The sequence below is a fragment of the Nelumbo nucifera genome, chromosome 1 (assembly GCF_055504915.1).
Source record: "Nelumbo nucifera cultivar China Antique chromosome 1, China Antique-T2T, whole genome shotgun sequence".
Classification (NCBI taxonomy): Eukaryota; Viridiplantae; Streptophyta; class Magnoliopsida; order Proteales; family Nelumbonaceae; genus Nelumbo; species Nelumbo nucifera.
Window position 1 is genome coordinate 180,257,241 of NC_142649.1, and position 23,062 is coordinate 180,280,302.

The 23,062-nt window shown below is 38.9% G+C and overlaps 1 long non-coding RNA gene across 1 annotated transcript; it reads right to left on the reverse strand.

The window, feature by feature from the left end:
* Positions 1 to 3,880: 3,880 nt before the first annotated feature.
* LOC104600298 (uncharacterized) lies at positions 3,881 to 6,155 on the reverse strand. Its single transcript, XR_735651.3, has 3 exons — positions 5,882 to 6,155; positions 5,528 to 5,692; positions 3,881 to 5,348 (listed from the first exon to the last, which is right to left on the reverse strand). It is a non-coding gene; the product is annotated as an uncharacterized LOC104600298 (long non-coding RNA).
* Positions 6,156 to 23,062: the final 16,907 nt, after the last annotated feature.

Below are 23,062 nucleotides of genomic sequence, written 5' to 3' on the forward strand. Positions count from 1 at the left end.
CCGCACTCCATTTCTGACGCAACAGGTTTTGACGAGGAAAAAAGGCGTGATCTCTGATCTCTTCAATCCACACCTTCCACCGTCCACGTCAGATGCTGAATCTTTATAGTTTTTGTTTATTTCCTGTAGAGACCACGTGTGAATGCAGTGGCACCCGGTTCAAATAGCATTAACATATTACTTATATGGGGCCCACCACTGACGTAACCCTTAATCTAACGGCCTAGATGGAACCAATAGAGCGGTTCCTTTTGTGCCACGCAGCCCGTTAGTACGGATCTCCGCGCCAGCGAGGCCTGCTCTCTCTCTCGTCGAAAGCATCTTTAACACGTACGCGGAAAGGTCCCCACCAGCTTTCGCAGATGTCGGTGGGCTGTGCGTTGCGGGCCCCACCCTGACTTGGCCTTTCGCATGCCGACTGCGAACAGCATGGGGTCCACTACCCGAGGCTCTTCCTTCGCCAGCTCATGCCTCACGACCCGCGACTTTTCTAGATAGACTTAAATGGCCCACGTGTCAAGACGGAAGCCCACGTGGGGGATTCTACGTGTCCATCTCCCTTTGGTCGATTGCCCTTGCCCTTTTCTCAAGACGAGCTTACATCCATGCTTGGTTGGATATTAAAAGCGGCATGTTACAGATGGTCTAGTGCGTCCTGACGTCAGCACCAGACACTCCACGTCGTAGGAAAACGTGGTTCGTCGGATGGGAAGTTGGATAGATGAGGATGCTTGTTTTGTGGTAAAGCAGGGAAAGAGACATGTGATGCGCGGGTCTGACGTGGTGACCTTTTTTTAAGGGACTTGTCAGTCACGGCTAATGTCCGACAGGGTGACGTGTCGAGCAGGCACATGGGAATAGTACGAGGGGTAATGTGGGGCCCAGAAAACGTGGACATGAAGCAAAGGTTGCGATCGGATCTGGATTTTCTGATATGCGGTCGGTGAAAAATCAAACCGATGTTTCTCGTGGTCCAAATCTGTTGGCCCTCAGCTCAAATTTCCCTTCTCTTCATGTTTACATAAATAAATATTTTTTTGGTTAATAAATAATTTAACCTCGATTATTTGTGATTTTTAACGGTCGCCGTCACGGTTGAATAAAATCTGAAATTCTGGACTTATTGTCCCGTTCATATTAGAGCGTTTCCGTCAAATCCATGATGTCGGAAAGATATGATATCTCGAAAAAAAACAGGAAATTTTTTTTCTTTACTCCCAAAAGCCAAAACCAAAACCTCTCCATTCGGGGTCGACCGGTGAGTAATGTGGATGGTTCAATTGTCGGATCGCCTCGGGCGGCAGAATAATCCACGTCTCAACGGCTGAGACGTGTATTCATTTCTCTTATACTTGGGATCTTCGTGAGACCTTCTTAGGATGCATAGATGGATTAGCATTTGGCTCAGCTGCGCCAAAAAAATTGAAGTATTGGTTTGACTTAAGCATCTGTGTTATTTAAATCGGATGCCAGGTGGCAAAGCACATGTTTTAGGCTTTTTCTTTCCATGGGTGGTGGGTGGGTGTCGGAAAGAATTTCGTTTTCTCATCCCTCCCTTCACCAAATTCTGAAAAAGCTGATGACACGAGATTTATACAAGTAAACCCTCTTAGTGCCACACCTGTGACCCGTGTGGGCCTATTTTTGTTTATGCATACAAGAAGAATGATTCATCAGGGGCATTTTGGTAAATAACTCCAACATGTATGTTGTTGCCAGACGACTTGGACCAGACACAACTGTTTTATCACTAGGTTGCAGCTCGCAGGTCGCACCATCTATGGGGCCATTTGGTTTGATTAAATTAAAACTAGCGACGGGCGCCCGTGCTGAGCACAGGCGGGTAATACCGAGTAATTGGGATTTGAGAGAGTAAAAAATAAAGAAAAAATAATAATAATAATTGTGGTAGGCGATTTAAATCTGGTGTTGTTGGAATGAACCAATTAATAAAGAGAAGAAATATAAATTTTATATGTATCCGAATAGAACTATCTTATAGATAAAGTTATTAAACATATAATTCCAAAAATAAAAAGTTATTCATGTTGTTGGCAGTTCCTGGCAGGTGATTCGGATGCCTGATTGAATAATCTCTACTTGAAATGTGGCTTGGACGTCTAGTTGAGTGGTGATGAGTTGGAGAGGTGGTTCTAATGCCTAACTGAATGGTGATGGACCGGAGATGTGGCTTTGATGCCTAACTGAATGGTGACAAGCTGGAGAGGTGGCTCTAATTCCTAGCTGAATGGTCTTGAGCTGGAGAGGTGGCTCTGATACCTAATTAAGTGGTGATGAGCTGGAGAGGTGACTCTGATGCCTAGCTAAATGGTATAGAGCTGGAGAGGTGTTTCTGATGCCTAGATGAATGGTGACGAGCTAGAGAGTTGCGAAAACTAAATTGCGCATATACCTTTTGAGGTTGGAGGTAAGGCCTTTATATAGGCATTGTTTGACGTGGGCATCATGCAACACATCTGGGATTTCCGGGAAGATATGCCTAACTACTCCGAAGTTCTTAGAGGTAGTCGTGCATGCAAAATTCGTCGGCAAGAACGTCTCGCAAATCACCACCTGGACCTCAATCAGGTCGGCAAGCCCTCGAGGGAGGTTGCTCCTCATGTCGAGGTCCCTTCGGCCAGTACTGACGAGGTACCACAGGTCAGACCTGGACGAGGCACTGCTAGCCGCCCTGAGTTGTGGACGAGGTCGCTAGTTAGGTTTCCACTAGGTCAATGGAGGAGGTAGGTCGCCAAGTCAGTGGCAGAGGCAGATCGTCAAGTTGGTGGTGGAGGTACACCACCAGGTCAGCGGCGAAGGCAAGTCACCAGGTTGGCAACGGAGGCAGGTCGCCAGGTCACCAGGATGGTGGTGGGGGCAGGTCGCTAGGTCACCGGGTTGCTAGTTGGGACTCCATCATTTTGGCTAAGACAAGTTGTCACTTAGGTGGTTCTGGGGTGTCACCCAGTTGTTCCGAGATGCCATGTGTCATGATGTCAGTGGAGAGCCAAATCTACCATCATCAAAAATACTTGTCAAAATTTACAAAAACAGACTCCTATATAATTAGAAAGAAACATCAATTATAATAAATCACATATCTAGTATGAACTTAATTTAAGTTCACTCAGCTTATCCAAAAAAAAAATCGCTCAAATGGCCACTATAGTTTTATATGAAAAACCTCAACCAATAAGACAGATTTAGCTAAAATGAGCAAATGATTAAATACAAAAAAAATAAACTACATGGTCACTAAATGAATGGTTGGACAAGTTAGAGATGGCAATATATGACCCAAAACTAACGCATGTAACCCCACTAAAATCCATCCTTGATGAAGGTTGAATATGGGTTGATTGACCATTGGGTCAAATACAAAGGGTTGGGTTAGGTTGGGTCATTCACATCCATTTGGGTCAATTATATCAAAGATGTTATATTCTTCTTTTCTCCTTTCTCTAGAAATTCTCTCACTATTTGCTATCCTCTCTCTTCCCCTCACCTTTTCTTTCTTGTCTCTCTTCCATTTCTCCTTCTCTCTCTCTCTCTCTTCCTCTTCATAGCACACAATTATGGGCAACATACATCAAGTATTAATAAGCTTATGGAAAAAAAATAGTGAACTTTCCTTTTAGGGGGTGTTCTTTTTTCAGGTTTTGAGAGGGGTGAAAGTTGGTCAATGGGATTTTTGTTCCCATTGACCAAGAATCTCATGTTCTTTTTTCAGATTTATGTGGGGACCAAGAAAAGTTTATTTTCCTACCGGTAAGTGATACCCATTTCCTAGGTGGATAAATAACTTTCCCACCTAGAGGGAAAATCGCCAACACTTGAATGGGACAAAAATACCCTTTTTAATAATGGATTTTATGACTAAAATGGTCATTGCCTTATTTACATGAGAAATAAAAGAACATGGATAAATACACTTACCCCAAGTAAGTATTTCCTAGGAAAAACTTACTCAGGTAATTGCATTTACCCGGATAAGTAACTTACCAAAAAGCGAACGGGACCTTAAACCAATTGACATACAAGCTCATTCCTGAATATAGCAATAACAAAATACTTCTCAAGTAAGAAATACAACCATATAGGCCTCATGTTTCTTCAAGAAGGCTTATGTGTACGGTTGCTATTGAAATACAGCCAAGAACAAATACATGCAACAACGCATGAAGTAATAATAAACTTCTTAAAAAATAACTAATAACCACAAAAGAAAAATCTGGGCTTCACAAGAGCCCCCTTGTAACTAAATAGACAAAAGTTCAAAAACACCCATAAACCAGAACAAGACTAAAACTTAAAAACAGCAAATCCAAAATGAGAATACTGTAAAAACTAATACCTGGAACATTCCAAAAAGCTGAGTTGTAAACTGATGAAAGAAGATTTGGCCCGACCTCGCAATCATTCCACGTGGCAAAAACAAATAGCTCGGCACTTAAAACAGCGTACCCAGGGTGCAAGCACCAAAGGGAAGAAACCAGCAGTTCGAACTCCCTTTGAGGAGCCCGAACTCCCTACGAGGAGCCCGACCTCCCTACTAAGAGCTCGAACTCCCTACGAGGAGCCCGAACTCTCCCTTAGGCCCCGAGCCACACAAGGCAGTGACCCGAACTGGCCCGCCTCATGGCAGTTCGGGACACTCCCCTATTCGAACTCAAGACTTCACCTCGTTCGCCACTCCAACACTTCGCCTCCGAGACGCTGAACTGAACAAACGTACCATACCTGACACCGAGGAGGTCCGTATCCAAGGGGCGGCGCATCTGACTGACTTGGGATCTGACGCTTGACAGCCGCACTTCAACGGTCACCTACCACCGCCACCTGCCACCGTCATCGCCAGTCGCAGAGACGGCTCCGACAAAAGGAAGCAGTGGCAGTTCTGACCAGCAGCGGGGATGACACCCGAACTGGTAGGAGACCAGAGGTAACCGTACCCGACCTGACAGAAGCTTAGGAGTGAGTGCACGAGGTGGCTATAAAAGGCCCCCTACCCCCAAGAACAAGGTATGCAAACTTTGCGCTATCTGGTTTTATCTTGCCTTTGAAGGATTCTAACTTGAGCTTCGGAGCCTCCACACTGGGTTCCCCCGGAGCTTCCTCATCTTCTCCGTTTCAGGTTCCCCGCAACTCCGTTCAGAGGCAAGGTCGTTGACAGTTAAGACCGGCCAGATTGCGCACCATCATAAACCAAATACAGTCACATGATAGGTTAATGTCAGCAGATTTTCTCCACAAAAGGAAAATTTACGCGAACCACTAATTTGATTTACCCACAAAAAGTTACTCGATATCACTTGATGACAACCAAGGGCTCACTCTCACCATCCCACCTGGGTTAAGTAAAAAAAATCAAGACCAAACCCAAAATCGTCATGTCCCTATTCGCAAAAGACAAATCAAAACTGTAGAATCCTGAATCTATATAGCTAAAACTTATTTTGCTCAATCATCTAAGCTCCTTGGGTAGAAGCCCTAGCGTAGAAACCGTGGAAAGACAATGGTAGAGTACCTGAATCGTGAGCTCTTACACCCTAAGCCCCTTTCAAGGATCAGGACCACGAGAAGATTCAATCTTCGAAATGCAGTTATGTGATCGAAAGTCTCAGATCCCGACCGCCAACAATATCCATGAAATCGATTTCAAAAAGTAGGATAACATGATGAGCAATGAAAGCTATGAGAATGAAGAAAGAAACAAGAGAGACAAATAAAAAATAGATAGAAGAAATAAAGGATAGAAGCGCATTTAAAGCTACAGCAATTGCATAGAAACACATAAAGAAAGAAACGAATGATGAACATCATATATGCATGAAACGAAAACGAGGGAAGGAAGGAAAGCACAAAACCTGATAATACTTACAACAACTACAACAAAGATCTAGAGATCTCCTTGAGTGCATTTTGTATTGTATGATGGGCCGAAAGCTTTTTTTCGTAGTACTTCCATAATATCAAAATAAAAGCTTCCACGCCTTGCAAACATCATTGATAAACAAACGCACATTAAAACCTTATAGCAATGGAGAGAGAGCGAGAGAGACAAAGAAGCGAGAAAAGACAGAGAAAATGATTAAGGGAGAGTATGGGGGGAGAGACGGGTGGAGGTGGAAGATAGAGTAGGAGAGTGGGAGGAAGAGAAGGTAAGTGTTAAAGGGAAAGCATCCATTTTGCTTTAATACAATATATATAATTTTTAAAAATATAAAATAGCTTTTAATTATCTTTTAAATTAAACAAAAAACTTTTTTTTTTCAATTTGACACAATGTTTTAAAACTATCATTTAACTTTTTGGCCTGAAAACTGGTCAGGTTCCTGATTATATTTCAACCCAAACGGATGAACCGCCAACCCTGTTCAACTAGAGTAATGGTTTTTAGGCCATTTTTTATTTTCATTAGTTTTTGTTTTTTAAAGTGTCATGATTTGACAGTTTCGGTTCTAGGGCAGTTTCTAATTGATTTGACCATTTGGTCTGGACCGAGTCCAATGACATACAAGTTCAGTGTTCAATTAATTGATTACCCACTCCATATATCTATTTGTATGCTTCGAAGTTGGAAGAATTCATCCTGATAGGATTTACCGCGTATGTAGTCAAATAGTCACTTGGCACCGGTGCTTTTTACAAGTGTTTTGTTTCTGTGGATGTGTCATGTGTGCCATATCAATAAATAAATAAATAAATGGAATTGGCAGGAAAATCACATTTGGTAATCCTATTTCTTAAAAAAAATGTTTTTGTAATGATTAGTTTTGTAATTCAGGAAAAAGAAGGGATTTTTGAAACATCAAATTAACGTTTTTTAAATTATCTTGGTGATCCTGAATCGCCCTAATAACATGACACATTGAAATTTGAAAAAGCTAATTACTTCTATGAGATGTCACACAGTTATCATTATAAATATATTATAATATTAAGTTAAATCATTTTATATGCCCAATCTGCTTCCATCCCGATTTTTTTTTTGTATTTTTCAAAAAAAAAAAACAGATGAAATAAAACGCTTGCGAAACACACCAGTAACAAACACCAACTTGGTAAGTCAAAAGTTAGAAGTTCAAAATATCCCCACCCCAAAATTTATTTGAGAATATACTGTTCCTATTTGCCATATGTTCCACAACAATCTCATATTTGTCTCTTTAGGGGAAAATTTGCTTTTCTAATAGAAAATGCAAGAAGGAAAGGTGCCGGTAGAATATGGGTTAAGTGGCAACTCACGATTTGGGCTTATTTGATTTGAGAGGAATCAGAATCAAATTCTCATTTCTGATAAAATGACATTCTCCCATTTGAAAAAATGACAATTCCCTTCACCTAACTTGGAATTTGGAAATAAGAATTCCACTCCAACCTAACCAATCAGGTGGGGGAATAGACTAATCCAATTCCGAATCCAACTGCAAACCAAACGGACCCATTGATGCTTCCCATCTATCTGATGAGAAATGTCTACAGACTATAAAAGAAAAATATTAGCAGTTCGTGCAAGTAACAGTTGCCCAGCTGGTTTCACTTCCAGTAATGCAGCTAAGTCCAGAGCAGCACTAGAAATGCACAAAACAGAAATATGGAGATGGGCAATTCTAGATGGATGGAGGAAGACTCAGACCACAATAGAATACCTAATGGGCCATGAAACCCCTCCAGGAGATGCAAATGGATCATTATAGAATGCCTGAAGTTTGAAAGGGAGAACGAGCTCGAGATCATATACTCTAACATTTGGAGAGTGGAAAGAAGGAAATCAAGTTACCAATTGGTTAACAAACAAAAACAAGGGCCACAGGGAGACAATTTGAATGTCTAACAATTATCCTTCAGATTAATCTATATCTATATAGTAAAACAGGAGTGTCCAGAGTGGCACCTTCCTTTTCTCTGGTATTTTTTCAATTATTGTTTTTCCCTCTTAAAAAAAAACACTAAGGCTGTATTTGGTGGCAATGCATATAAATTTGCACTGATGCAAGACCATAACAGTATAAATGATTTGAGTGTAAATTTTGATCTATTTTTGTTTTAAATTGTAGTTTATTTTATTTAATTGCAGTACAAATGAAGTAAATTAAGCCATAAAATAGAATAAAGTAAAACCCAAAGAAAAATTGAACAAGAATGTGTGCACTCTCATACATTTGTACTAGTGCAAATAAATTTGCACTGCAACCAAACACAGCCTAAACGTTGGGCTCCAACCTAGGTTCTTCATATTCTATTTCTCACTTTTCTCTGGTGATACAAGTCGCACTTTAGTTCACGTGTGTATTGACGCTAAATGTAGCAGACACTCTTCTTCTTCCAATCTTATAAGATTGCAAAACATTGTACAACTTCCATTCATTCTCTATTCATTCCAAGAAGGCATTGTTGTGAAGGGGGGCATTCTCATTTTGGATTAAAGGATCTCAGGTTTAAGTAAGAACTTTTAAGTTGGGTTGTTTTACCTTGATTTAGGTTGTATTTGATATCATTAAGACATTTTGAATTGATAAATACAAATTGGTGAGAGATGTGTGTTGTTACATTACATGCGAGAAGTATTGCAGTTGGAATGATTACACTCTACTTAGGAATGACAATTTTCCCCATTTCCTCTATTCCCATTGGAACCCACGGGGATAGGGAAATTTTCATTCCCATTGGTAGGGACAGTAAGAGCACTCCCCGCCCTGAGGATCCCTGCTAATATATATGTATGCAATGTCTATGTATGTATGTATGTATATATGTATATTAATATTTTAAAATATGTTTGAATATATTTGAATATTTTAAATAGAATTGTTTAATTATTTTATTTTTAATTTTTTAAATAAAATGATTAACATTATAAAAAATCACGAAGAGTAGGGATTCCCATGAGGACAGAAATGGGAATAACCATGTCCTCACTAGCAAGGACGGAGACGGGGATGAAGATTTTCATGGGGACGGGAATGGGGAGTGGTTCCCCATCCCCGCCCTGCCCCCTTGCCAGTCCTAAGTCTACCCTTAGAGTAATAAACATAAACAGTGTCTTACACATGCATATTTAAGATATAATATGAATTCACATTTGTGCCCCACAGCACATCCCAAACATGCATTGAGAACATCTTCCAATAACAATTATATAATATATTTCAAATGCAGGGCCGAGATGTGAAAGCGCCTGAAATGCAAACTCATATAATATATTCATTTTAACGAGTACTAAATAAGAATTGTATGTCAATTTATATTAATCAACCCAAAACTTTTCAGGTACAAATAACAATAACAATGGTACCGCACACAACCTTATTCATGAGTAATTTTTGCCATTTTCCATTTTTCATGTTTCTTCTCATTCTCTTGCACCGGTTTTTTGTACATTCCAGAGCTAATTTGTCATCTGTATTGTATCATTGCAGAAATTTGCCTCGTGTCCAAAGTTGAACAAGATACGTGTAACTTTTGGATCTGGAAACTAAAATATAAAAATGAGTGAAAGTGTATCTTTTCTGGGATTAAACCCCTAACGAAAAATAAAAATTCGAGACAATGAATGGGGATATGGAAAGCCCGTTTGTCAAATAGGAACCAAAGATGGTGCCTAGTGGCATCGGCCGGATGCAATCTTGGTTGTCCGCTGCTAACCACCTCCAACCACACCCAGGGCAAAGTCAAGTATAAATAGGGGTGTCCCTCTACTGGTAAGATCACTAGCTAGCTCATTCCTGCTCTCAAGCTCTTTTGCTCCTAGGTGATCTCGTCTGAGCTCTCTCCTCAGGCCTCGTCCTACCCCCTTAGTGCACTTGACTAACTAGAATGTCGGAGACTCTGCCCCTGAGATAACATCCAGAGCCTCTGACATGCTCTCTCATTCTCAGGTCAGACACATCATCCCTCGGACACGTTAGTCCTCGGCTAAGGAAGCATAGTAACTCTGTTGCTCTCGGCCCATCCTTGGCAGCAACAAAGATGATCAAAACAGGTCATTTTTTACCCATTTTTATAGCTCCATTTAACATTTAATATGGGTAACCAGGTTTACTCCATTTGGACATCCATCTCGTATTAGACACGGTACCGTGTCACTCACAATACCAAAAGTATAAAACATTTAATATAAAATACAAAATAAAATATTTAAACAAATAAATTCAAGTATCTATAATTAATTCACAAAACAATTAAACAAAATAATAATAATATTAACAACAACAACAACAACTAAAATCGCATTCATTAACAACAAATAATTATATGAACAAAGAAGTAATAAATTTAAAATCAGTCCTCTAAAACAGATATAAACTTGGTAAAATTTAGAGAGAAAAGAAGAAGAGAAATAGAGAACAATAACACAAAGGAAGAAGATGAAGAAAATAAGAGGAAGAAGAAGAAGAGTTTGAATATCTCTTCCCTTCTCTAAACCTTTTACTAAACTTCAATCTTAGGTTAATTACAAGTATGACCTTAAATGGGCCAGCTAGGCAGAAACATAAAGAGAACTAACAAAAAAGAAATAATAGGCCCATTAGCCAACAAATAAATAAATAACATACTACAAGAAAATATACTAGGGACCATTCGACCCAGTCTCTCTGCACTCCCCCTCAAGCTGAGCAATAGATGTCAATCATGCCCAACTTGCTTATATAGTATGTTAGTTTCCCTCTTGGAACTCCCTTGGTCAAAATATCAGCCAATTGTTCTTCTAAGGTGATGAATGGCAAGCAAACTTCTCCTGAGGAAACTCTTTCCCGGATAAAATGTTTATCAACCTCAATGTGCTTAGTTCTGTCATGTTGAACAGAATTATGTGCAATATTGATAATTGTTTGGTTGTCACAGTAGAGCGTCATTGGCTTCTCATAGTCAACCCCCAATTATTCTAAAAGTGTTTGCAGCTATAGTAACTCTGACACACCATGTGCCAATGCCCTGTATTCTACTTTAACAGAGGATCTGGCAACTATAGACTGTTTCTTACCCCTCCATGAAACAATGTTCCCTGCCACCAAAGCACAACAACCCGAGGTAGATCTCCTATCATCAATACATCCTGCCCAATCAACATCAGTGAATAGTTCTACTTTCATGTGTCCATGTTTGGCAAATAGAATATCTTTCCCTGGAGTACCTTTCAAGTAACATAAAACTCTTTTTGCAACAGCTAAATGAGTATCTCTGGGAAAATGCATAAAATAACATTCACTGCATAGGAAATGTCCGGCTGAATCATATAGAGATATAACAACTTCCAAAGCAGTCTTTGAAACACTCCCCTATTAGATAAAAGTTCACCATCTATAGCAAAAAGCTTATAATTGGGATCAATAGAAGTGAAGGCTAGTTTACCACCAAGTTTACCAGTATCAGCAAGGAGGTCAAGGACATACTTGCACTGAAAAATGAAGACACCATCCTTAGTTCTAGCAACTTCCATGCCTAAAAAATATCGGAGATCTCCTAAATCCTTGATTTCAAATTCAAAGTTAAGAAACCTTTGAGTTTACTAACATCCTGTGTGTCATTACCCGTGACCACAATATCATCAACATAAACTATCAGAAAGGTTACCAGAGAGCCACTTCTTTTCAAGAACAATGTATGGTCAGATTGAATTTGTGTATAACCAAATAAGACAAGAGTAGCCCTGAATCTCTCAAACCAAACCCGAGGAGACTGATACCATAAATGGATTTCTACAGTTTACACACCTTTCGTTGCATTTCTTTTCCATACACTCCCGGAGGCAAAGCCATACTTGCACTGAAACATGGGTAACTTGTTTCCACTCCTACAAAAGAGACTCTTGCTCCTCTCATCATTACTGAGGTAACAGGTCAGCCTTCTTCTAACCCATCTACTTTTTCCCAGATCTTTATCTTCCTATTGCTCTTCGCAAGGACAAGTGGAAGTGTACAACCCATTGTATCTCTAAACACTTGTCCTATAGCCTTCTATCTCTTACCTACTACTCTTTTCTTGCTTCTATTTCTTCCCATGTGATACTCAGGTCTGTACCAGAATTCCTATCTAAACCTGAATGGAGGGATGCTATGATTGCTGAACTAGATGCTTTGTATAAGAACCATGCCTGGGATATTGTTAATTTGCTAGGAGGGAAGGAACCGGTGGGTCGTAAATGGGTATTTGTCATTAAATATCATTCTGATGGCTCTATTGAGAGGTTTAAGGTCATGCTGGTTACTAAAAAATGAAGACACCATCCTTAGATCTAGCAACTTCAATGCCTAAAAAATATCGGAGATATCCTAAATCCTTGATTTCAAATTCAAAGTTAAGAAACTTTTTGAGTTTACTAACATTCTGTGTGTCATTACCCATGACCACAATATAATCAACATAAACTATCAGAAAGGTTACCAGAGAGCCACTTCTTTTCAAGAACAAGGTATGGTTAGATTGAATTTGTGTATAACCAAATAAGACAAGAGCAGCCCTGAATCTCTCAAACCAAGCCCGAGGAGACTGTTCGATACCATAAATGGATTTCTACAGTTTACACACCTTTCGTTGCATTTCTTTTCCATACACTCCCGGAGGCAAAGACATATAGACTTCTTCATGTAGATCTCCATTCAAGAAGACATTTATAACATCAAACTGGAGGAGAGGCAATTCAAAAGTAGCAGTTAGGGACAACAAAACCTGGACTGAGGTCATCTTAGCCACAAGAGCAAAGATCTCAAGATAATCAATACCATACATCTGAGTGTAGCCTTTAGCAACCAGCCTGACCTTAAATCTCTCAATAGAGCCATCAAAATGATATTTAATGGCAAATACCCATTTATGACCCACTGGTTCCTTCCCTTCTAGCAAGTCAGCAATATCCTAGGTATGGTTCTTATACAAAGCATCTAGTTCAGCCATCATAGCATCCCTCCATTCAGGTTTAGATAGGGATTCTGGTACAGACCTGGGTATAACATGAGAAGAAATAGAAGCAAGAAAAGAGTAGTAGGTAGAAGATAGAAGGCTATAGGACAGGTGTTTAGAGATACAATGGGTTGTACACTTCTGCTTGTCCTTGTGAAGAGCAATAGGAAGATCAAGGTCTAGGAAAGAAGTAGATGAGTCAGAGGAAGGCTGACCTGTTACCTCAGTAATGATGGGAGGAGCAAGAGGCTCTTTTGTAGGAGTAGAAACAAGTTACCCATGTTTGAATATGTGTCTTTGGTACCACTTTTGGAGAACAAGATGAGGAGGAATTACAAGAGGATGAGATGGAGGAGGAATAAGGATACTGGAGGTAGGCCCAGTGGGAGAAGTGGACACCTCATTAGATGACCCAAAAGGAATTGGAAGATGAACTATTGGTGACATAGCAAAGGGTTCCTTAGATTTCTCCCCCTCAGGAGGAATGCTAAAGAAATGAACAAACTTAGCAAATATGACATCCCGAGATACAAAGCGGGTGCCACTAACCAGATCAAAACATCAATATCCCTTATGTGTGGAGGCATATCCCAGTAAAACACATTTACGAGCATTATGTTCAAATTTGTGCCTTTGATGGTTGTGAATATGTACATAGCAGGTGCACCCAAAAATACAGAGAGGAAGAGATAAGAGATTCTCATCCGGAAAGAGAAGGCTAAAGGGAGTTTTGAAGCCAAGAACCCGAGAAAGCATACGGTTAATAAAAAAGGTAGTAGTAAGGACAACATCACCCTAAAATTTTATAGGAACATGGGATGCAAAAAGGAGGGATCTAGAAACTTCAACCATATGTCGGTTCTTCTTTTTTGCCACTCCATTCTATTGTAGAGTGTAGAAACAAGAACTCTGATGAATAACCCCAAAAGTTTCAAGATAAGCTAAGAGGGTTTTCTCAGAATACTCCTTAACATTATCAGAACGGAATATTTTGATCCAGGTGTTAAATTGGGTAAAAATGAGTTCATGAAATTTTTGCACAATAGTTAGTACTTCATCCTTGGATTTCATGAGATAAATCCAAGTATAATGGGAGTAATCATCAATAAAAATGATAAAGTACTTGTAAACCCCTATAGTAGGCAAATGATATGGACCCCATACATTAGAGTGAACAATATGAAAAGGAAAAATAGATCTTTTATTGCTTACTGAATAAGATTGTCTACAATGCTTTGCCAGTTTACACAACTCACAATAAAGACTAGATAAAGACACTCCCTTAAACATATCTGGGAAAAAATGATTCAAAGTAGAAAAAGACATGACCAAACTGAAAGTGACATAACGTGACTTTGTCAACAGACTCTGACAAAACTGATTCCAAGGCAACTCCATGAGGTGGTCCAAGAACTCTATCAGGTGTGTTTAGCAAGTATATTCCATTCGTCTCATGGCCACTCCCAATCATCATCTGATATTACAGGTCCTGAAAAACATAATGAGTGGGAAAGAATGTTATGCTACAGTTCATGAATTTAGTTAAACTGCTAACAAATAAAAGATTTGTATTAAGTTTAGGGACATGAAGGATAGAGGATAAATAAAGGGTGTGCGAGGTCTTGATATCCCCCTTGCTAGAAATGGGAGCAAAAGACCCTTCAACAAGGGAGATTTTCTCTTTTCCAAAAAGAATGTGGTATGAACAAAAAAGAATAGACAAGCTGATCATATGGTTTGATGCACTAGAATCAATGATCCAAAGGATTTTATGATTACCTAAAATTAAAGTATGGTTTCCAGAAGCACAGATACTTGAGTGAGCAAATACTGATGATGATGATGTGTTGCTTGAAGAGTGAGATGTAGAGACAGTAGCTTCCAAGTGATTTAACAACTTTTCATACTTTTCAAAATCTACCTTCATTATTGCCAATTGTTCCATGATGGACTTCTCTTCACTCTCCTTATTTCCTCCTTCGGGTATTGTAGCAACATTAGTTGTCTTAAGCTTTCCTGTCTGACTGGTCTTCTTAAAATTGTTATTATTCTTAAATCGGTCAAGTAGGAGATCAGGATGAAGCTTCCAGCAAGTGTCCTTAGTATGCCTCGGTTTCTTGCAATATTCACATACCTTCTCCTTCTTCTCAGTTGGACCCTTCGGCTTTATTCCAGCATGTGCAAAGTGTTCCGTAGGTGGACTCTGTAATTGAACTTGCCGCCTACTCTCTTCACTACTTACCATAGCATATGCCTAGGCAAGAGTTACCTCATCCTTGGCTAGAATATTCTGCCTAGGGGTGGATTCGAGCTGAGCCAAGCTGAATAGTACGACATCACTTCTTGGCAGTTTCTAGCTAGAATTCAACTCTCCAAACTCTTAGCCAACTAGGCAAAAAGTCCTCTGAACTATAGAGAACCTATCTCTCCATATACTCTCTTAATCGAAGGGTGTATGGGAAAATAGTAAAAAAGAAAAAGAAGGAAGAAGAAACCTACTTTGATACCAAGATGCAAATCAGTCCTCTAAAACTGATATAAACTTGGTAAAATTTAGAGAGAAAAGAAGAAGAGAAATAGAGAACAACACAAAGGAAGAAGATGGAGAGAAGAAGAGGAAGAAGAAAAAGAGTTCGAATATCTCTTCCCTCTCTTCTCTAATCCCTTTACTAAACTTCAATCTTAGGTTAATTACAAGTATGCCCTTAAGTGGGCAGCCAGCTAGGCAGTAACATAAAGAGAACTAACAAAAAAGAAATAACAGGCCCATAAAGATAGGTCCATTAGCTAACAAATAAATAAATAACATACTACAAGAAAAGATACTAGGGCCCATTCGGCCCAGTCTCTCTACAACTTTTTCTTAAACAACATGGTCTTTCTCATAATGGTTATAGGTTTCTATTGTTTCACTTTCACTTAACAAATCCTGGGCATCGCATGCATACCCGCTAGTTTATATGTGTACTTGTAGTATGGATTAAATGGGGTAGGGCTTTGCTTTATTAATGTTTTATCTTTCATCTTACAAAAGGAGAGGAAAAAAAAGATGTACCAATGTCCCCAATTTTATAGGTGGCTCATGGTTGGCTTATTTAGGGGGCATTGGACACCATGGTTTTTTTATTTTATTTGTTGATGTGGCAATTGTTTTTTGTATTTGAAAACAAAATCAATAATGTTATTGAACATGAAATACTACAATTCAAGCTGAAATGCTTCAGCTTGAAACATGATGGTACCAAACCGCATCTTGGTCATTTAAACCATGGATTCAAATATTGACACGATAGGCCCGATATGGGGCGTATCGTATCGGTATCGACCTTACCCAACACACGATACACTATGACTAGAGGTGTATCTTGCCAGTCGTGTGTATCAGAGGGTAATGGTCTGATACCATGTGATACGAACCGATACGCACGAGCTTGTTTATTAAAAATTAAAGAAAATTGTACGACTCGAACCTAAGTCTCCTTAGATGGTAGGCGCATTTAAGGCAACTCGTAAACCATTTAGGAAACTTCTAACTTGTGTAAATATTTAACATAAAATAACTTTTATTACATATAGCATCTACATAGTACATATAATTCAAATAAATAATATATTTATGTTGTTCAGCAATTTTAACTAAAAATTATAAAGAACAATATTCAAAATTGATATTTTATAAACCAACGGAATAAATAATCTATCAAATCTAAATTAAAACCAAAAGATGATTTTAATCTCTAGAAATTTATGCAAATAAAATATTAATAATTAAATAATTATTTTAATACTTAAATTTAATATATATATATATATATTAAATTATTAAGTAATTAATATTTAAATTTACATCACATTAAATAACAATATATTAAATATTTACAAAAATTAAAAAAAATGTTTAGAAAATATTTGAGAGTATAATATTAAATAGAACCTATTAACTCTACTAATCAACATTTATACCAAAAAATGATTTTAATTTTAGAAAAAAACTATAGAAACAAAACTATCAATAATGTAATAATTATATTAGTAATTAAAAATTTGCATATTATATCTTAGAAATTTTAACATATTTGATATATTTTAAATTGAAATTATATTTTTCATAAATTATTCTTGATATTTTAGTTTACATTTGAGAATTTAATATTTAGTTGACTTTTTTGTTAATGTAAAATTTTTAAAATAGTAAAATAAAAAATAATTGATATAATAATCAAAATATAATATGTGCATATGTTATGTGTCTTGGACTCTTGATTGATGCATTATCAATAAATTGTTTGATATTTATGCATCCTTCTATATTAATTGTAATATATTTTATCATATATACCATTAAAATGTACATTTCTTTTGTATTTATACATTATCTATGACTATTTAATTTTAAATTTAGTATTATTAATATATTTGTGGAATTTGTATGTGTTTCCCCAACGTATCTAAGCATTTCCATTTTTTTCGTCCGTATACATGCATTTCCAAAGTGTATCCGTATCTATATCCAAGTTGTTTGATATGATGCTCGACACCGCTACTTTGATTCTTGATTCAAGGGATTCTAGGGATGACTATCACGGGGGATGGAGAGGTTCTGTCTCGAGTTCACTCCCCAAATTCTAAACTGGTTATCCGCTCGCGAGCCATCATTATCTTGCTGTGAGTGCCGAGGTGGATTCAGTTGACTATCTCTGGACCTATTCCTGAGATTTCCTTGCGAGGCAGATGGAATGTGTTAACCGTCTTTCCTCCCTCGAGGTGAGACCTGACTTCGGAGAGGAATCAATGCTTGTGAGGTCTCTTCACCCCGATGGGGGAATCTATTGATGTTCTGGTTAACTCCGAGGCAATTCGGATTTTGACCATGATGGGGCCATAGGTGCCGAGGTGGAACTGACTGCTGATTTGGCTGCAATGGAGGGAACTGGTGTTGGTATTGTTGGTAGAGGTAATATTGTTGATACTGCTAAAACTGTTGGATTTGCTGCATCTAGATCTGAATGGCCCAGACGCACTGAACGAGGTCATAAAACTGTGAACTCCCCACTCCGGGAGAAACCACGGAGGGATTAGAGAAAGTTGCGCCTACCACCAGGGGAAGCGAGGTGCTCACCTGTGCGGTTCTTGGAAGTGCAGTTAATGATGGGATTCCAAACGCTGTGAGCGGAATGGTGAACTGTCCGATGCACACCGTAGGAGCTTGGGGAAAGGTTGGCTGTTGGGCTTGCCCCCCGGTGGTGTTCATCTTGACGCTTTTCCCGGTGTGGCTGGAGGATGCCATTGAATTTGAAGTTGCAAAGAGGTAGGAATGACCTTTCAATCATTTCCCACAGATGGCGCCAATTGATGGCGCGCGATTTGACTACTCCTAGCTGAAGGACGATCTGAACTCCAGGTAGACGGCGAGCTGGATCGGTCTGCAAAACAATCTATCAGAGAACCTAGGGTGCCTAACCTGGTGAGGTCGCTCTGATGCTTAAGTTAGTATGTTGTAGATACGGGTTGAGTGCTTGAGAGCTTGAGAGCTTGAGTGCTAGAGAGTAGAGTAATCACGCACACCTTTGCCTTGAGGTTCCCGTCTTTATATACTAGAGTAGTTGTGGGTCTTACGAAAGAGCTCTAGGATCTTCGGGGTGTGGAGATAGGGTTCGTTCTGCTTCCGAAGGAGCACTATGTAGATAAGGCTTATCGTTTCACTTACGACTCTAGCGGAGCCGGGATGAGTCCTTATCGTGATCTCAAAAAAGTCAGGGTCTGTTAGCTCATCGTGATCCTGAGTAACTTGGGATCCGTTAGCTCATCGTGATCTCAAGAGATTCGGGTTTTGTTGGAGAGACCTCTGGAGTCGGTTACATGGCGATTCAGGTTGTTAGCCCCGAGCTAATACTTCGATTCGTTAGTTTCGAATTGGATTGGATACCGAGGTGCCTTGACGCCGAGGTGACTGAATACCCGAGCTCAAATGTTGCAAAATAGGCTTGCCAAACTGAATTGTCATCCCTTAATCAGGTCGCATCCACGTGTCCCCTTTTCGCTAGGTCGGGCCAAATCACCCTTCATCAGGAATTCCTGATTCCAAATCCACTAATCAAAAAGAGAAAAAATGCTTCTAATGATAATAATTAAGTCACCAAATATAATCAACAGTTCCCATAAACTTGAAATGATGTGAAGTTGCCAACGGTTCTCCATTACGTCTCTTGTTCTACAACTCCCCTCTATAATGGCTAACATTTTTTTTATAAGCAACAATACTATGCAATAGTGAGCATAATAATATTTAATAATGGAAAATTGGAGGATGTTGAACTCTGCCTCACAACCTGTCCTTTGGGGATGGATTGGGAAAATCAAGGTCCCAACCAAGGTCAGTTTCTTTTTTTGACTGCCACAATGACTAGAATCTTCAGCATTGACCACTTGATTGACAAAGGGCTGAACATTGCTAATTCCTGCTGCCCCTGTTGCCCTTAAAGGAATCAATAAGTTTCATATTCTTGACTGCGACTTTTCTGCTTAGGTATGGTCACACTTTGCAAAGTTGTTTAGAAGGATATAGGTTACACATGTCTAACTTACAAAAGCTCTAGCTGCCTGGAATGTCAATAGTCTGATAGTCTCAGACATAAAGGTGCACTTGTTTGGAAGTGGACTTCCCCTGGCCACCCATAATATGGAAAAAGCATAAAACAACATATATAGACATTATTATAGTAACTGTAACTAATCTGAACTAGCCTCTAAACAATGTACACCAACAACAACCACTTCCAAGCATCTTTTTCAGCACAAAAAAAAAAAAAAAATGAACCACATCAAATGATAGACTTCACAGGATTAGAAACTAAAGAATATGAGAAAGATAAACAACTAAAACTGAGAAAGCATTGCTTTTCAAAAAACGCAAATCAAAATAATGATGAAGATTGATAAGACAAACAACAATACTACTTTAACATTTCACTTCAATTTTAACTTGTAATGGATGGAGTTAATAAAATACCCAAAAATATCATTTCCAAAAGATCATATGGGATTAACATCTACAATGTTGAATAATCAGAACATAGATAGACCCAAGGAAATTTCCTGTTTCATTCCCTAACAAATATATCAATCATGATATCCTTGTCCCACTTAAGTTCCAAACAGGTGGCAAGTGCTAGAACCTACAAATGTACTCAGTTGACACATTATCTTGAACATGACAGTTAAACTAGATGTGAACTCTCTAATTATAGTAAAAAGATAAAAATTGCCTGGTGAAAGCTTGCTTTCATTGCCATGTTCTTACTTAAGCAAAGCAAGATTTTCTAACATTTCTCATCTCTTGAACCACCAAATTCTGATCAAACGAAATTTTCTTTATGTTGATAGCAACAAATTATGATCTTAATTAATTGTTCTTATTCATTTATGGAAATTCACCTGCTGTGGATATATTGGTAATTAAAAATTGATTTATTAGTATGATAAAAATCTAAACAGTAATTTTTCAAGCTAGCCTGGCCTCTAATGCTGGCTTACTTAGGCCTGTCTGCACCTTCCTGAACCAGGTTTTCCTACCTTTTCCCTTTCTTTTCCTGCCTTTTCCTTTAACTAAACACAGCCTAAAGGTAACAAATCTTGGCTTTACTTGCCTACCTAGACCTACATGAACCCACCAATGTCGTAACTCACATAGAGACATGAGAGGCTAAAGTTAGCAGGAAGTGCTATACACCCAAACAAAATAAATTGAATTAAAGCTTGTCGAGAAATGAACCATAACAATATTTTGAATGATTAATGAGATTTAATGTGTTGTCACTTACACCCATATGAGCCCAGATAGTGAAGTTACTACCAACAATTCTAAACTACGCATAGCTTTTGTCCATTATTAAATACAAGAAGTTGGATAAGTCTTTACAGAGTTGGGGACTGGAGATAATAAACACCCGAGAGGCCAAGACTGAAGCCAATAGGGGGTTGTTCATACCTAAGGTCCTAAATAACCTAGAGAAGACATAATAGAGCTAAAGAAATTCATTTCTAAGAAAGCTAGGATTATTCATGTGAAACTAAAAGTGGTTAACTGAAAGTAGTACAAGATCAATCAGATATGAGCAAACAGTAAACTAAAGTGATCACAAATCTATCCATGTTTAAATTCACCCAAAAGTAATAAACTGAATATTATACCAGGTAAAGGAAAAATACAACCTAGGACTAAGATTAGCTTACTCAGGCCTATGTAGACCCAAAACAGGATAGACCAGAGCCGTCACCACTTTATTCATATAAAGCAAAACTCAAAGAGAGGTGGGCTGAAACTAAAATTGGCCAAACCAGATCTGAGCATTTTCTTCTTAGGTAGATGTGCATCTTCTACATACAGCTGAGATCTCATTGGGAGAGTTAGTAAAGCAATAACTGTAATTTATTTGCATACACTGTTTAACTTGATCTAGGAGAGACAACAGCAACTAAAGACTGAAGGGCCATGAGTTCAAAATTCATTTGCAAATTTTGGCTCTAGATCTGAAATGGGGATAGGAACAACATGATCCACCATCATCCTAGAGCCAAAGCTCACATCTGATTTGGGAAGCCAATAGATTTTCATTTTACAACGCTTCTCTCAAAACACTTGTCAAAGTCTAGCTTTAAGTCATAACTAAGTGCCAAAAATGGATGTGGAATAAAAAACTATGAAACCTTAATTCATATTCCAAACAAACTCACGGGCCTAGTATCAACCTGTCCCAAATATCGAGAGCTGATTGGCTTGTTTGGGTGAAGAAGTTAAGCAAAGTGCCAATCAACTAGAACTACCCTAATCTTAGAACATGTTACCCTGTTTCTATGTAGCCGGGAGGCCTACTTGTTTCTAAAGCTGAAATCACAGGGGAAAAGTCCCACCCTGTACTGCAAATACAAAGTTAAGAAATTTACCATTATCATTGTTTTTGAAATCACTACTCAAGATTAAAAATCCAAACACTAATCTGAGGTTGTAATGCAAGAAATCCTCCCAACCCACTTTTAGAAATCACTACTGCAAATACCTAGCATGTAGGTTGTAATGCAAGAATCTGGGTTTGCATTGAATCAAAATATAAGTCACAATTTGATATTAGTCCTAATAAAAACGTCCGTGGAATCCCTAGCATGTAGGTCATACTGTAAGAAATGATAAGTGGAATCAAGTATTAAACAAGAGTTAATCCAATGCAAATCCAAATTCCAAACCAAGAGATCCAACAATGATCCATTTATAGGCTGAGTAAGGCTAGGTTGGGGAGCAGTCTCTTTGAAAGACAGAAAAAGGTCTCATGAGTAGGGGAGTGAGGGTCTCTAGGCCAAGGAAGTAGAATGGGAGAGTTAGGGCATACTCGAGAGTACTAGGTGGCTGATGCTTAGGATTCAATCCCCTTTATTTATGGAGGAGATCCCGAGATCCTATAAGGTAGGAGATGGGATATTTGCTCCGTATCGGGAAAGGGAATATTTGATTCATTATCAATTATTGGATGCACTACTAGGGTTTCGTCATGTGTCTTATGAGGATATTCTCAATGATTGATTTTCCTTATCATTAAGATCCCTCATTACTCACGTGCACTACTCCCTTTTGCGCACTATTACTAATCCTATGTGGCATCGGTGACGTCCTCGTTCGGCAGGTGGTGCTTCACCGGTTCCACGTGGCGGCTCGTTATGTCCTTTGCTGTGTGGGTTTCACGTACCTCCGGGTATGCACGGGCCTCATCATGGGTTTGGCCAGTGTCCCTTTTGTCTCGTCATCGCGAGCAAGTTCGTGGGCTGCGGGGTTCATCGCACGCCTTAGCGGGCATAGCTTCATCGCACATTCAAGTGGACCTGGGAACCTCGGATGGGCTCGGTCGTGGTTTCTTTAGGTTCAAGCGCTGACTAGACTCGGTGAACCACGGGTTTATCATGATTTTGTGATATGTATTGCGAGTTCATCATAGGGGTGATGGTGTGTCGTGGGTTAATCGCAGCATGGGGATTGATTGTAAACTACTCGCATGTGCTTCTGTGGTGTTAATCCTAATATTTGGGTGTTCTCTAAGGGTCTGAGTGAGTGGTACGTACCTACACCATTCATATTGTTAAAGGTTTACACCGATCAAAATAGACATGAAAT